Source organism: Polypterus senegalus, unplaced genomic scaffold, assembly GCF_016835505.1.
Source record: "Polypterus senegalus isolate Bchr_013 unplaced genomic scaffold, ASM1683550v1 scaffold_3943, whole genome shotgun sequence".
Lineage (NCBI taxonomy): Eukaryota > Metazoa > Chordata > Cladistia > Polypteriformes > Polypteridae > Polypterus > Polypterus senegalus.
In genome coordinates, this window is record NW_024382211.1 from 12,499 (window position 1) to 27,008 (window position 14,510).

The following is a 14,510-nucleotide window of genomic DNA, read 5'->3' on the forward strand; positions in this document are numbered from 1 at the left end:
TCTACGAGAAACACAAGAGGGCAGTTGATCCATTATTTTACACGCCGGGCGCAGTTCCATATAAGGCACAGAGAGAGTCGGAGGTTCTCAAGGCTGACTTCGCAGCACCAGTTAAAGACACGAAGGAGAGGACCCCCATCGGCAAAAATCTTCATCTCGGGTCCACTATCTCTCGCCAGACGATCGAATGAATACTAATTGCCTGCTGGGTTTAAACAACGGCTGAGAGGCTTCTTAAGTAGACTCAAGACATCGGGTTTGGACAACTGGGGATCTTTTTTGGGAAAGGCCACGCTCAAGCGGATGGACTGCATCCGAATAGATTTGGCGCCCGGTCCTCTCCAAAAACATCGCTAAGGTAATTCATTCCCATCTGAGCAGGTAACATGGAAGCAAAATGTTCTGGACTACATATTCTTAAATTGCTGAAGCTTGATAATCATCAGATTGAACAAATAATATAAAATTTGACTATGATTGCTATGGTGATTTATTTTATAAATACAAAATGATCTTCTAAAGGGTAAAAATGCATCAATAAAATAAAGTATTAATTTACTGTACCTCTTGGAGTTGCTTTAGGAAATATTGGACTTCAATGTTTTTCACCTAAGAAAACATAATTAAACATAATTAATGCAGTACATGTCTCAAAATAGATTAGGTTTGTTCTAAAAATAATACATTACAAAATTTAAATTGCTAAATTTGCTATCACAGAAAAGGCAAACGACAAAATATTACTGAAAATGCATGGTTTATTTATAATATTCTTTTAGGGTAAAACAATTTCATAAAAGCAATTGCATAGCATTTTAAAAAATTACAAGCTACAATATTTGTACAGTTTAATAGATTTTACTTGTCTGGACTGTTAATGATAAAGTAGCTTTGAAGTGGTTAGATGGTTATAAAATATAATTTCCGAGCAGTATAATTATAAACTGAAAACACCAGTTTAGGAGATGAACCTCATGCCATCTGTGAAGCATGTTGGTGAAATGCCATTGTTTGGACTTACTTTGCTGACTCAGGGCCTAGGCAGCTTCATCAAGTCAACTGTGAATTCTGCCTCATATCAACATATGCTTCAGGAGCTTGTGAGGCCATCTATTCGAAAGTTAAATATGAATCACAAAAAGACCCTTCAGTACAATAATGATCTGAAACACACTAGCAAATCCACTAAGGAATGGCTCCAAAAAGAAGAAATGGAATGGTTATGGGCTGGCCCAGTGAAACCCCTGATTTGAATCCCATTGAAAAGTTGTGGGATCATTTGAAATGGGCAGTACCTGGAAGAAAACCCGCTAACATCTTATAACTGAAGGAATTTTGCAGGTGAAGTGGTCAAAAATTTCACTGAGTTGATGTCATAAAAACAGTTGAGCAGTTATGCAAAATGCCTACAAGAATTCAACCCTACTAATAGGGCAATATCAAGTTCTGAAATAAAGGGTGTGCTTACTTTTTTCCCCAGCAGATCCACAGTAGATCATTACATCGACGGATATTTCTGTTAAATAGAACTTAAAAGGCAAATTTTCCGTGTGTTTTATTCAAGTATATCACCTTTAAGGGTAGGTACAGTTTGCATGAAGATCTAATGTTTGAATATTCAAATATGTAGAAAGTCAAGAGTTTCCATTGGGAATGCTTACTTTTTCAAATGACTGTATGTACCATTTAGTGCAATAGGAAGATAAAGTGACTAATTGAAGACCTCAACTGTCTTGTACAGACATTTTTGTAAAGGTACAGGACCAGTGATACTTACATCAGTAGATTTGGGGACAGTCAATAACAAGAGCAAATATTTTAAAATACAAACATTGTGTGTGTTTTATGTATATACTTGCAAATACTATTTAGTATATTGTATATACTTGTATATATACTGTTCTGAAGACACATAGAAGTAAGAATTTCATTGTGCTATGTACACATAACAAACTTGAAAACTAACAATATTAAGCACGGCTTGGAGCAAAATTTTGCAAATGACTGGACCCAATGAATAATATCTATTTTATATGGACATTATCATCAACCATTGGTTCAGCCCCAACTGACATCAAATACAAATGATAACCCATACAAAGTTAGGGCACTGTAACAGTAGACCAACCTAGTAACAAACTTGACGAGTATACTTACCCTTGAAGAAAACAGGTAAAGGGTAAGTAGAGGGAAATACTATGATAATACACCTTCTTACTATGAAGACGTTTATATGTGTCTAAAGATATCTTTGCAGCAATGCAGCTTTGGTAGTCTTCTTGCTATTAATTGATTTTTTTAATTGCTTTGGAATCACTTTCAGATTGCAAGCTGTATTCAAGGTATATTAAAAAACAAAAGTCACAGAATGCTTTCTAGAATATGATCTCAAAATTGGAACTGGATGTTCATCTAAACACTTTGTCCTATCAATCAAAAATTTCTCTAAAAAAAAAAAAAAAAAAATTTCTCAGAAATGCTACAAAGAAAAATTATGCTAATCATGTCTGGGAAAAGGACTTAAAGTTGATATAAAGCAGGTCATTGATATTGGTCTATCAGACCATTTCCTTCTACTATTTAATATAGAAATAAAGATAGAAAACACTCATGAGAAGCATTTTGTTAAAAAACGCTTCTTTGACTCATCAGCAGCTTTAAAACTTACAAACATTCTAAGCAATCAGTCCGTTTATAGTGCCAACTATAATAGCGAGGATAATGTAAATAGTAAAGTGGAAAACTTTAATTCTAAAGTAAGAGCTGCTGTTGACATAGTTGCACCTGAAAAGACAGTTAAAAAATCTTCTAGTACTGTTATTCCATGGAAGACCCAAAGAGTGTCTGATTTGAAAAGAACATGTCGTAGAGCTGAGCGTAAATGGAGGAGAACTAAACTAACTAACCATTATGAGATATTGAAGGTTAGAATAACAGAATACAATAACACTGTCCGTCTTGAGAGGCGCTGCTAATTTCTCTAATATTATAAATAACAATGCTAGTAATCCCAGAGTCTTATTTTCTACAATTGATCGTCTGTTAAACCCAGGTAACACAAAGGAATGCCCCGAATACTTCCAGTGAAACCTGTGAGAACATTGCTGTATTTTTCAATCAAAAAATTAATGATATTAGAGATAACATAGTATATCTCCCCAACACTGCAGAACCTCCAAAGCCCGGTACTCCATTATAAACAAATTAAATGCTTTCACCAGGATAGATTTACCTGAATTACATAGTATAATCTCTCAACTGAAACCCTCCACCTGTGTCCTTGACCCAATACCAACAAGGTTTTTCAAAGAAGTATCAGGCGTGCTAATTGACAATATTCTTGACATAGTTAATTCGTCATTAGATACGGGGGTCTTCCCAGACTGTCTTAAGACTGCTGTAGTTAAACCCCTGCTCAAGAAAAATAATCTTGACCCCTCTGCCTTTGAAAATTTTAGACCCATCTCTAACCTGCCCTTCTTAAGTAAAATTCTAGAGAAGGCAGTCATTATGCAGTTAAATGACCACCTCAATAAACATGCTATTCTTGATAAATTTCAGTCAGGTTTCAGAACAAATCACAGCACAGAAACTGCACTCGTTAAAGTAGTAAATGACTTGAGGGTAAATGCAGACAGAGGCCATTTATCTGTTCTCATCCTCTTAGATCTGAGTGCCGCATTTGACACCATTGATCACAATATTCTTAGAAATCGCCTTAGTCAATGGGTGGGCCTCTCTGGCAGTGTCTTAAATTGGTTTGAATCCTACCTGGCAGGAGAAAATTCTTTGTGAGTTGTGGTAATCACATCTCAAAGACACATGATATCCGATATGGTGTTCCACAAGGCTCTATCCTGGGTCCGCTGCTTTTCTCAATCTATATGCTTCCGTTAGGTCAGATTATCTCAGGTTACAACGTGAGCTACCACAGCTATGCTGATGACACACAGCTGTACTTATCAATAGCACCTGATGACTCCGACTCTCTCGATTCACTAACACAATGTCTTACTGGTATTTCTGAATGGATGAATAGTAATTTTCTCAAACTAAATAAAGAGAAAACTGAAATTTTAGTAATTGGCAATAATGGATTCAATGAGGTTATCAGAAATAAACTTGATGCATTAGGATTAAAAGTTAAGACGGAAGTAAAAAACTTAGGGGTAACTGTTGACTGTAATCTGAATTTTAAATCACATATTCATCAGACCACTAGGACAGCATTTTTCCACTTAAGAAACATAGCAAAGTTAGACCTCTTATATCATTGAAAGATGCTGAGAAATTAATTCACGCTTTTGTTTTCAGTAGACTAGATTACTGTAACACACTCCTCTCAGGACTACCCAAAAAGACATAAATCATTTGCAACGAGTGCAGAATGCAGCTGCTAGAATCCTAACTAGGAAAAGAAAATCCGAACACATTTCTCCAGTTTTGATGTCACTACACTGGTTGCCTGTGTCATTCAGGATTGACTTTAAAATACTGCTTATGGTTTATAAAGCCTTAAATAATCTGCTCCATCTTATATATCGGAATGTCTGACACGTTATATTCCAAATCGTAACCTTAGATCCTCAAATGAGTGTCTCCTTAGAATTCCAAAAGCTAAACTTAAAAGAAGTGGTGAGGCGGCCTTCTGCTGTTATGCACCTAAAATCTGGAATAGCCTGCCAATAGGAATTGCCAGGCTAATACAGTAGAGCACTTTAAAACACTGCTGAAAACACATTACTTTAACATGGCCTTTTTATAACTTCACTTTAACTTAATACTGATACTCTGTGTGTTCAATTCATTATAATAACTATTCATAGTGGCTCCAAAATCCGTACTGACCCCTACTCTCTCTTCTGTTTCTTTTCCGGTTTCTTTGTGGTGGCCGGCCACCACCACCACCTCAAAGCATCATGATGCTCCAACATTGATGGACTGAAAGCCAGAAGTCTCGTGACCATCATCATCAAGTCCTTCCATGAAAACCCTAAATACAAAGAGGACTGTTTGATTTATGTTAGGTAGATTGCCCAGAGGGGACTGGGCGGTCTCTTGGTCTGGAATCCCTACAGATTTTATTTTTTTCTCCAGCCTCTGGAGTTTTTTTGTTTTTCTGTCCACCCTGGCCATCGGACCTTACTTATTCTATGTTAATTAATGTTGACTTATGTTTATTTTTTTTATTGTGTCTTCTATTTTTCTATTCATCATTTTGTAAAGCACTTTGAGCTACATTTTTTTTTGTATGAAAATGTGCTATATAAATAAATGTTGTTGTTGTTGTTGTTATATTGAATCTCATTGTACTGTACAATAAAAATGAAGGAATTCGACAGAAGAGTGCGCATATTTGTAGATGATGAAGAGTTTTCTAAGAGCTATCTTCTTGGAACTGTGAGCTGTTTGAATACTAGGATGCATACTTGATATTTTTTGATGAAATGCATTAAAGTATGTATATTACATTTTACAGATAAATTATTAACTACATTTAAAAATGTGTACTGTTAATAATTAAACCTGTGGGGACACGGTGGCACAGCGGTAGTGATGAGCTGGCGCCCTATCCAGGGATTGATCCTCCCTCGTGTTGAACGCTTCCTGGGACTGGCGTGACCCTGGATAGATAAATGGATGGAATAATTCAACATGTATTATGAAGATTTTTCAATACTCCTTAACAGTCTTGAAGAATCTGCATTCTAAGCTTACGGCTGGGTATACATTTGATACAGAGCTTATATTGTGGTGATTGGTTATGTGGAGAGAAAAAAATGGAAGGACGGGATTTGGGGGTTGGTACGTTTGAAAGACACAGTACTGCTGCAATAAATTATTTCATCCAGGGTCACATGCGTCCCAGCAAATATGTTGCTGGAAGCAGGACAAGTCCCTGGACGGAAGAGGCACGAGCAATTCTGGATGCGGTGGAGGTAGGAATTATTATGGATGGGGTGGGGAGGCAGAAGCAATACCTGGACAGACGAGCCTGGAACAATTCTTGGTCAGGGTGCTACCTAATCGTTACCACTGCCCCTCTGTATCCCCATGTTTAGTACGTACTTTAATGCATTTCTTTATGAAAATGATAGGAAGTATACATATTAGTATTTTAAAATGTTGACAGAGCTGTAATATAATAAATGTAATATATTCTGTGTGGTGATAAATGCCTTTACGCTCCTGTGTGTGACAGAGAAAGACCATTTAAGAAGCATATAGTAATTTACACACATACAATACAAAGCATTTAACGCGCTCCTTTAGTTACAATGGGATTTGAGAAATTCTAGTAAATTAAACATTGGTTTTAAGATGAAGGTTACGATGTTGTACTTTAATGACAAAATATACCACCAGATTGAAGTGAAAATTTTCAGATTTAAGTCAACATTTCGATCTCTTTCTTCTTCACTGTCGCTATTTTTTCTCTTCTTTTTTCTGTGCCCTAATACGCTTCCCTATAACACCCAGACGGTGGGTCGACATTGACATCCTACCACTTCTTTTTCTATTTCGGACACCGTGCGATTTTCTGAACTTGAACTTTCGAGTGCCATTCCATTACGTTCCTTTTGTTGCTCATGCCACTACCTAAGCCACCAAAAAGTATGTTTTTCCTCACCTCAGCTTCACTGAGTAGGTCCTCCAGTTGGCATTTGCTCAAAATCTCCTTGTTTACACGTGCATTTGCCATTGACTTTTAACAAAATACTGAATGGAAGGGGATATTTATATTGATTTTCATTTTCAGATATGTAAAATTCTGGGAGGAGTCGGGGTAGGGCCATAAGGCATGTGCATTAAATTTCACATTTCTTGGGATTTATAAAAGGGAAGTGTGTGGAACTTGGACACACGGTTTTATGCCTCTGAAATTTTATGTGCTGTGCGTACTCCAACTTCCATGTTCTTCCGTTACATAAATCCCGGTCAGCGTGAAAAGTAACGCAAGTGCATGCGCCTACTGTTCCGCCCCAATTCCTCCCAGAATTACGCATCTTTAAATATGCAAATCAATATAAATAGCCCTTAAGCTCAGCGTTCTGTGAAAAGACAATGGGAAAATCATGGGGGAAAATATAAGAATTTCAGCGAATACCAAGTGGAGGCAAAGTAAAAACATAGTATTTGTTGATTTAAACAGTGGAATAAACAACAAAAGGAAGTTGATCTAGTGACACAGCATGTTGGAGAAACTCGAAAGCTCAAGTTCACAAAGTCGAACAGTGCCAAAACAAAAAAGAAGTCACATATCAAAGTCGCCGTGAAAAGGCGAGTTGTAGCCCACCGTCTGAGCTTATTAGGGTACAGACAAAAAAACAATAGGCACACAGTGGGAAAAAAGCACAAAATGTCAACTTTAATCTCGAAATTTCCACTTTAATCACATAGTTTATTTTGTCATTAAAGTAGAACATCATAAACTTCATCTTAAAATCATTTAATCTATACTAATAAAAGGCAAAGCCCTCACTGAATGACTGACAGACTGACTGACTCACTCATTCATCACTAATTCTCCAACTTCCTATGTAGGTAGAAGGCTGAAATTTGGCAGGCTCATTCCTTACAGCTTACTTACAAAAGTTAAGCAGGTTTCATTTCGAAATTCTATGCATAACGGTCATAATGGTCAACAACGTCCGCTGTAAGAGCCATTTTCCTAGTTCTATAAAATGTATGAATATTTATTAGATGATAATGCATAAAATATGGGAGGTTCCTATAACCCCCATGAATAGAATTGAGTTGGTATTTTCCTGTCATTTCTTAACAGTTATGAGTTAACAATGTTCTCCAGTTAGTGTTTAGCCTCGCCTTGTGTAAGGTACAGAGGCATACGGTTTTTTAACCGTGTTCTTGTTTGTGCTCGCGTTCGTGCTTGAGCACGTGACTGAGCCTGGGTGCATGTCTATGTGCCAATGGCCTAAGGGCCTTTTGAGTGTGAAGTAACACGTAAAATAAAAGATTTAAGAGTTGAACCGTATGTTTAAAGCATGCAGAAGAAGAAATAAATAACCTTTAAGTACAGAAATAACCAAAGCTTCTTAAGAAAAGCTAAGTTTATAGAAGATACATTTTTCCTTTTTTTTGCCTTTATTCTCTGTATGTAACTATTTTTCTTTTTATTCTTGTGTGGATTACTTGCTTTTAACTTTCACTAAATATTTTAAAACAAACTTTTGGACTGAGAGATTTCTTTGACACGCGTCTTACCTGTGCCTGACTTCGCCTTATACATCAGCGGCTACACTAAAGTTAAAAAACCTGCCTGAAGTTTTGAAACCTGCTTAAGATCTGAACCTGTTTAGGACTGAAAGTTTAAAATTGCCTTGGATTATAAAAGAAAGCAAGCCTGCATTTTCAACGCCATGGCATCTGAGTCCGGGAGCCAGAGAACATTTCGAACCCCCATTGAAAGTAATAGTGGTGTGAGCGGAAGTCACGACGATCATGATGTCTCAATGGAGGATCATCCTGATGATGACATAAAGCCGTCCAATTCATTAACAACTAAACTTCAATCCGAAATTGATTGCAAATACAAACAATTATCTAGTGTGATGAAGACCGTGAAGGACTTAAAAAAAAAAATGAATTTAAATGTGAAACTATAAAATTGATCATCAAGAACTCGTTCTTAACCTGAGAATGGAATATAAAAGGTTAAGTGACAAACTCTTATCCCTCCAGAGTAATAAAGATACATGGAAAATGCTACAAAAGGACTTTGATGCTAAAATGGAAATTTGTAATAAATTTACGGGATGTACAATGAATTGGGTTTTTGAAGTATGTCAAAATATAAGCTTCAACCAGCAGCCCGACTTTACGGCTAACCATTTCAAGGATTACAGAACGACGAATGACATTCCTGACGTCTCTCCAGAAGATAGTATCTCACAGGTTTCCATTCAAAGTAAAAGTAATATAAGTTCGGCGGCAAATTCAGCCAGAGCCTCCCAAATCTCCGCAAAATCTAAACGTAGTGCAAGTTCAGCCGGGACTTCTATTAGCGCCATCAGATCTCAAGAGGCAGCACACGCTGTACTGATAATCAAAGCAGAGAAACAAAGAAAGCAACAGGCTCTAGATATGGAAGAAATGCAGATAAAAGCTAAAAGAGAAGCTGAAGAAGCTCCATTGAAAATTAAAAGAGATCAATTCGAATTGGAGGCAGCTATTGCAGAATCCGACGCAAAATTAAAAGCACTTAATCGCAGTCCAAATAGACTGAGTCAGAAACCAGATGTGAAATTTGAAAAGTTGTCAGATGCGAACAGTTACAACTTTACAAATACAAATGAAAGTAAAAATAAACCCCAGCAACCGTTTTATCAGCAACAAAATGAAGCGCTTCCTCAACAATTGCATCATGAACAACGTTACGATCAACAGAAACAGCAACAAAACAAAGCACAAGCACCTAATGTACCCCATATAAAGGTACCAGTATTTAAAGGCGATCCATTGACTTATATAAACTTTCTAAGAGCATTTGATCGAATCATCGACCAAGAAGTGAGTGATCCTGGTAATAAACTAGAGTATTTGGCACAATTTGCCAAAGGCGAACCTAGAAACATTGCTCTGAATAACGCATACTTGCCGCCAGAAGAGGGATATAGAAATACCAGAAGAATGTTAGAAAAATTTTATGGAAACCAAGTTCAAATAGGAGATGCTTACATGAAGAAAATCAGGAAGTGGCCACATTTGAAATCAGGAGATATTGACAGCTTAAAGACATACACGCTCTTCATTGGTAATTGTAAAAGTGTTATGTCGGGCTTAAAGGACGGACACGAATTTGAAAACAATTTAAATATCCGCATTATGTCATCGAAGCTTCCCCAAGAACTACGAGAGCTCTGGCAAAATAAAGCAACAGAGATCGAAAGTAAAGAAAGAAGACCACCAGGTCTTGCTGACTTGTATAGTTTCTTAGAAGAACGACTCATAGCTTCCCTGGATCCAATGTATGGTGCTTCTTATTCAAGCTATACCTTCAAAAGGGAGAAAGAAAAGACTGATTATGAAAAATATCTTGCGAAAGGCAGAATGAGAAAGAACAACTTCGTCTCAAATTTTGCCACTACTGTTGAAAAGGAAAACAAAAAGGAGACAACTGAGCGTATACACGGTAAGCACTGTTTTTTCTGTGACAAAAGGCATGATCTTAATGACTGCAACGAAATTCAGAAATTAACTTAGGATGGTAAAATTGACTTTTTGAAATCCAAAGGCTTATGCTTTAAATGTCTAAAACAAGGACATCTTAGCAAAAATTGTGAAGAAAAAATTAAATGTAGCATAATGCTCTCATTTTCATCCAGCTATTTTACACATAAATAAAGAAAAGGACTCTAATGATAAAGCTAAATCCATTCAAGAAGAGAGCTCTAAATCGAAACCGAAAGGCGCTTCTTCTACGAATGCGCCCATAACACCGAAAGAGTCTTGTATGGCTACCGGGGCCGGAAATAGTGTCATAGCGGCAGTCCCAGTCAAATCCAAAGGGAATGAAAAATATATTAAAACATATGCTCTAATAGACCCATGTAGCACAGCCACATTTTACACAGAGAGCTTAAGAGAACAATTAAACCTCTCAGGAAGAAAATCGCATCTGTATCTCAACACTCTAGATAATCTAGAAAAACCATTAAAATGTAAAACCTTAACAGAGTTACAAGTCTGTGGGTTAGAAGAAAACACGTTTTATGATTTACCAGAGGTACATACAGCAACTGTTATACCTGGAAATAAAGATAAAATTCCTACTCAAGAAGATATTACGAAATGGCCTTACCTTAAAGATGTACACCTACCCCAAATAAACGCAGAAGTAGGTTTAATAATAGGTACAGACTCTCGTAAACTCTTGGAGCCATGGGAAATCATACATAGCGAAGGAGATGGACCTTTTGCAACGAGAACAGTTCTAGGATGGACTGTTACTTGCTATACAAAGGAGTCAGACAACGAAAGTGAAAAAAGATGTTCAGTCAATTGTGTAACAATAAAGGAAGTAGAACAAATGTTACTCAAGCAATACAATATAGACTTTCCAGAACGCGACTGTGAAGAAAAAGAGGAAATGTCATAGGAAGACATTAAATTCATGCGCATAGCCTCAGATACTGCAAGTCTAGTGAACGGACACTATTGCATTAATCTGCCTTTTAAAGATGAAACACTTAAAGTGCCAGACAATCATTGTATTGCAAAAGAACGTGCTATAGGACTTAAAAGGAAACTTACAAAGTACCCGACGTTTCATGAGGATTATAAAGCGTTCATGAAAGACATTTTAGACAAAGGATATGCCATAAATGTACCCACTGAACAGCGGACCCTTGAAAAAGAAAAAATATGGTACATCCCTCATCATGGAGTGTATTATCCAAAGAAAAACAAAATAAGAGTGGTGTTTGATTGTACAGCCACTTATGAAGGTTTTTCTCTAAATGAACAGTTGCTGAAAGGACCTGATTTAACTAATACACTCATTGGAGTTCTTACAAGATTCAGAGAGGAACAAATCGCTCTCATGGCGGACATTAAATCAATGTTCTATCAAGTGAAAGTACCAGAAAAAGACATGGATCTTCTTCGTTTTCTGTGGTGGCCCGAAGGTAATCTAAACAATGAACTTGAGGAATACAAAATGACAGTGCATCTTTTTGGTGCTACTTCGTTGCCCAGTTGTGCCTCTTATGCCTTAAGAAGAACAGCAGAGGATGCAAGGGACACAGCTCCAGAGGAAGCAGTTAACACTGTGTTAAATAATTTCTATGTTGATGACTGTTTAAAGTCTGTTGCTACAGAAGAACAAGCCATAAAATTGGCCAAAGATCTTAAAGCCCTGTGCTTAAAGGGAAGATTTTATCTTACAAAATGGATAAGTAATAGCAGAGCAGTTTTGCTGTTAATCCCTGAAGAAGGCAGGGCAATAGATCAAAAAGACTTGGACTTAAGCCATGATCTGTTACCAGTTGAAAGAGCCTTTGGTGTTCAATGGTGCACACAGACTGACAGTTTCAAGTTCCAGGTAAAGCTGCAAGATAAGCCTGCTACAAGATGCGGCATTCTGTCAGTGGTTAGTTCAATACATGACCCACTTGGATTTTTAGCGCCAGTCATATTGCCTGCCAAGCTTATTCTAAGAGAACTGTGTAAAGAAAAATATGCTTGGGATCAAGAAGTGGAAACTAAGTACGTTCGGCAATGGAAAAAATGTATGGACGATTTGCAGCTACTTGTGGATTTTAATGTAGACAGGTGCTTTAAACCGCCTGGATTTGGTCAAATAAAAACCGCACAAATGCATCATTTTGGAGATGCTTCAGAAAACGGGTATGGCACTGTTTCCTACCTACTTTTGACTAACAAAGAAAATGAGAGAAATTGTTCATTTCTAATGGGGAAATCAAGAGTGGCACCACTAAAACCTGTCACTATACCAAGATTGGAACTTACAGCAGCAGTGGTTGCAGTCAAAATAGACAAAATTTTAAAACGAGAACTGCAGATTCCCCTACAAAAGGCAATCTTTTGGACTGATGGCACCACAGTACTAAGGTACATCGCAAATGAAAGTGCACGCTACAAAACCTTTGTTGCCAACAGAATCGCAGTGATAAGAGAACACATGCAACCCTCACAATGGAGATACGTCGCATCTGCGCAAAATCCTGCGGATCAGGCATCAAGAGGTTTGACAATAGAAAGCTTCATCAAAAGTAAGACTTGGATACAAAGCCCGAATTTCCTACTACAGCCAGAGCACGAATGGCCTAAGAGACCGGATGAGGTGGACTTGTCTACTAGCGACGATCCGGAAATCAAAAGGTGTGTAGTAAATTTTGCATGTGTAGAAGAAAAAACTGAACCGGTAAAAAGACTTATAGATTACTATTCAGAATGGTACAAATTAAAGAAAACAATAGCTTGGTTTCTTAAGTTTAAAGAAGTGCTAATGCGTTTGAAAGAAGAGAGAAAGGCAATGCAATATACAGTTAGCCAATCTGGACATAGCCCAGAAAGACAAAAGATGCTTATCGCGAAACATATGAAGGAATAGAAATCAACAATGAGACTAAAGCCACTGTCTCTAGATGACCTGTCTAAAGCAGAAAATGAGCTTATTCGCCTAAGTCAAGTACAAGCTTACCCAGAAGAAGTTAAAGCACTAAGTAAAAATTGGCCTATAAAGAAAAGCAGTAAAATCATTAAACTGGATCCAGTTCTACAAGAAAGAATATTAAGAGTCGGAGGAAGACTCAGCAAATCAGCTATGCCAAAGGAAGCCAAGCACCCTGCAATTGTTCATAAAAACTCACATATCGCTACACTCTTAATCAGACACCTTCACCAAGAGCATAGACACTATGGACGTAATTATTTGTTAGCAGAACTACGTCAAAAATACTGGATACAATACAATACAATACAGTTTATTTTTGTATAGCCCAAAACCACACAGGAAGTGCCGCAATGGGCTTTAACAGGCCCTGCCTTTTGACAGCCCCCCAGCCTTGACTCTCTGAGAAGACAAGGAAAAACTCCCAATAAAAACCTTGTAGGGAAAAATGGAAGAAACCTCGGGAAAGGCAGTCCAAAGAGAGACCCCTTTCCAGGTAGGTTGGGCGTGCAGTGGGTGTCAAAAGTAGGGGGTCAATACAATACAATACACAGAACAGAACAAATCCTTAATACAGCATAATAATAAAAATTTTAGAAGTACAGTTTAACAGTAGATGATATGACATAATTAGGTTTGGATATTTTTAGAGTCCTGGAGACCTCATCCATCTAGCTGCCTCCCCATTTGGCCATGCCACGGCTGAAACGTTGCTCCGATGAAAGGACCCCTCTTTCCCATGATTCCTGTGATCCTCCATCACGGATGACTTTACCATAGGCAGGCAAACAACTTGGCAGGTGGGCCGTGGCACCAATTGCCACATTTGGGTACCAAGAAAAGAAACAGAATAGGTGAGGGTTAGTATTCAATTATAATTATCATGTTACTTATGTTTTAGTGCTAATGACTAACAACAGAGATGCAGTATGTACAGTTAATCAGCAGCTCTAGTCAGGATATGCTAAACTGAAGTAGTGAGTCTTCAGCCGGGATTTAAAGGCTGAGACTGAAGGGCATCTCTTATGGAAGCAGGAAGACCATTCCACAGTTTAGGGGCCCTGTAACTAAAAGCTCGACCTCCCACTGTTATTTTATTAATCCTTGGAATCCTAAGCAGACCGGCATCTTGAGATCTTAATGTGCGCTCAGGTTTGTAAGTCATGATAAGTTCAGACAAGTAAGCCGGACCTTGGCCATTTAATGCTTTATATGTTAAAAGGAGGATTTTGAAATCTGCCCTAAACTTAACTGGGAGCCAGTGTAAAGATTTAAGAACTGGAGTTATGTGTTCATATTTTCTTGTTCTTGTAATAATTCTTGCAGCCGCATTTTGGATTAACTGGAGGCTGTA

The 14,510-nt window shown here is 37.5% G+C and overlaps 1 long non-coding RNA gene across 1 annotated transcript in view; it reads right to left on the reverse strand.

Annotated features, from left to right (window-relative positions):
• Nucleotides 1-563: 563 nt before the first annotated feature.
• The window catches only part of LOC120521009, a 57,164-nt gene continuing 43,217 nt past the window's right edge, over nucleotides 564-14,510 (reverse strand). The window contains exon 5 of the long non-coding RNA XR_005631951.1: nucleotides 564-609. This is a non-coding gene — a long non-coding RNA (uncharacterized LOC120521009). The remainder of the gene's footprint in view (nucleotides 610-14,510) is intronic.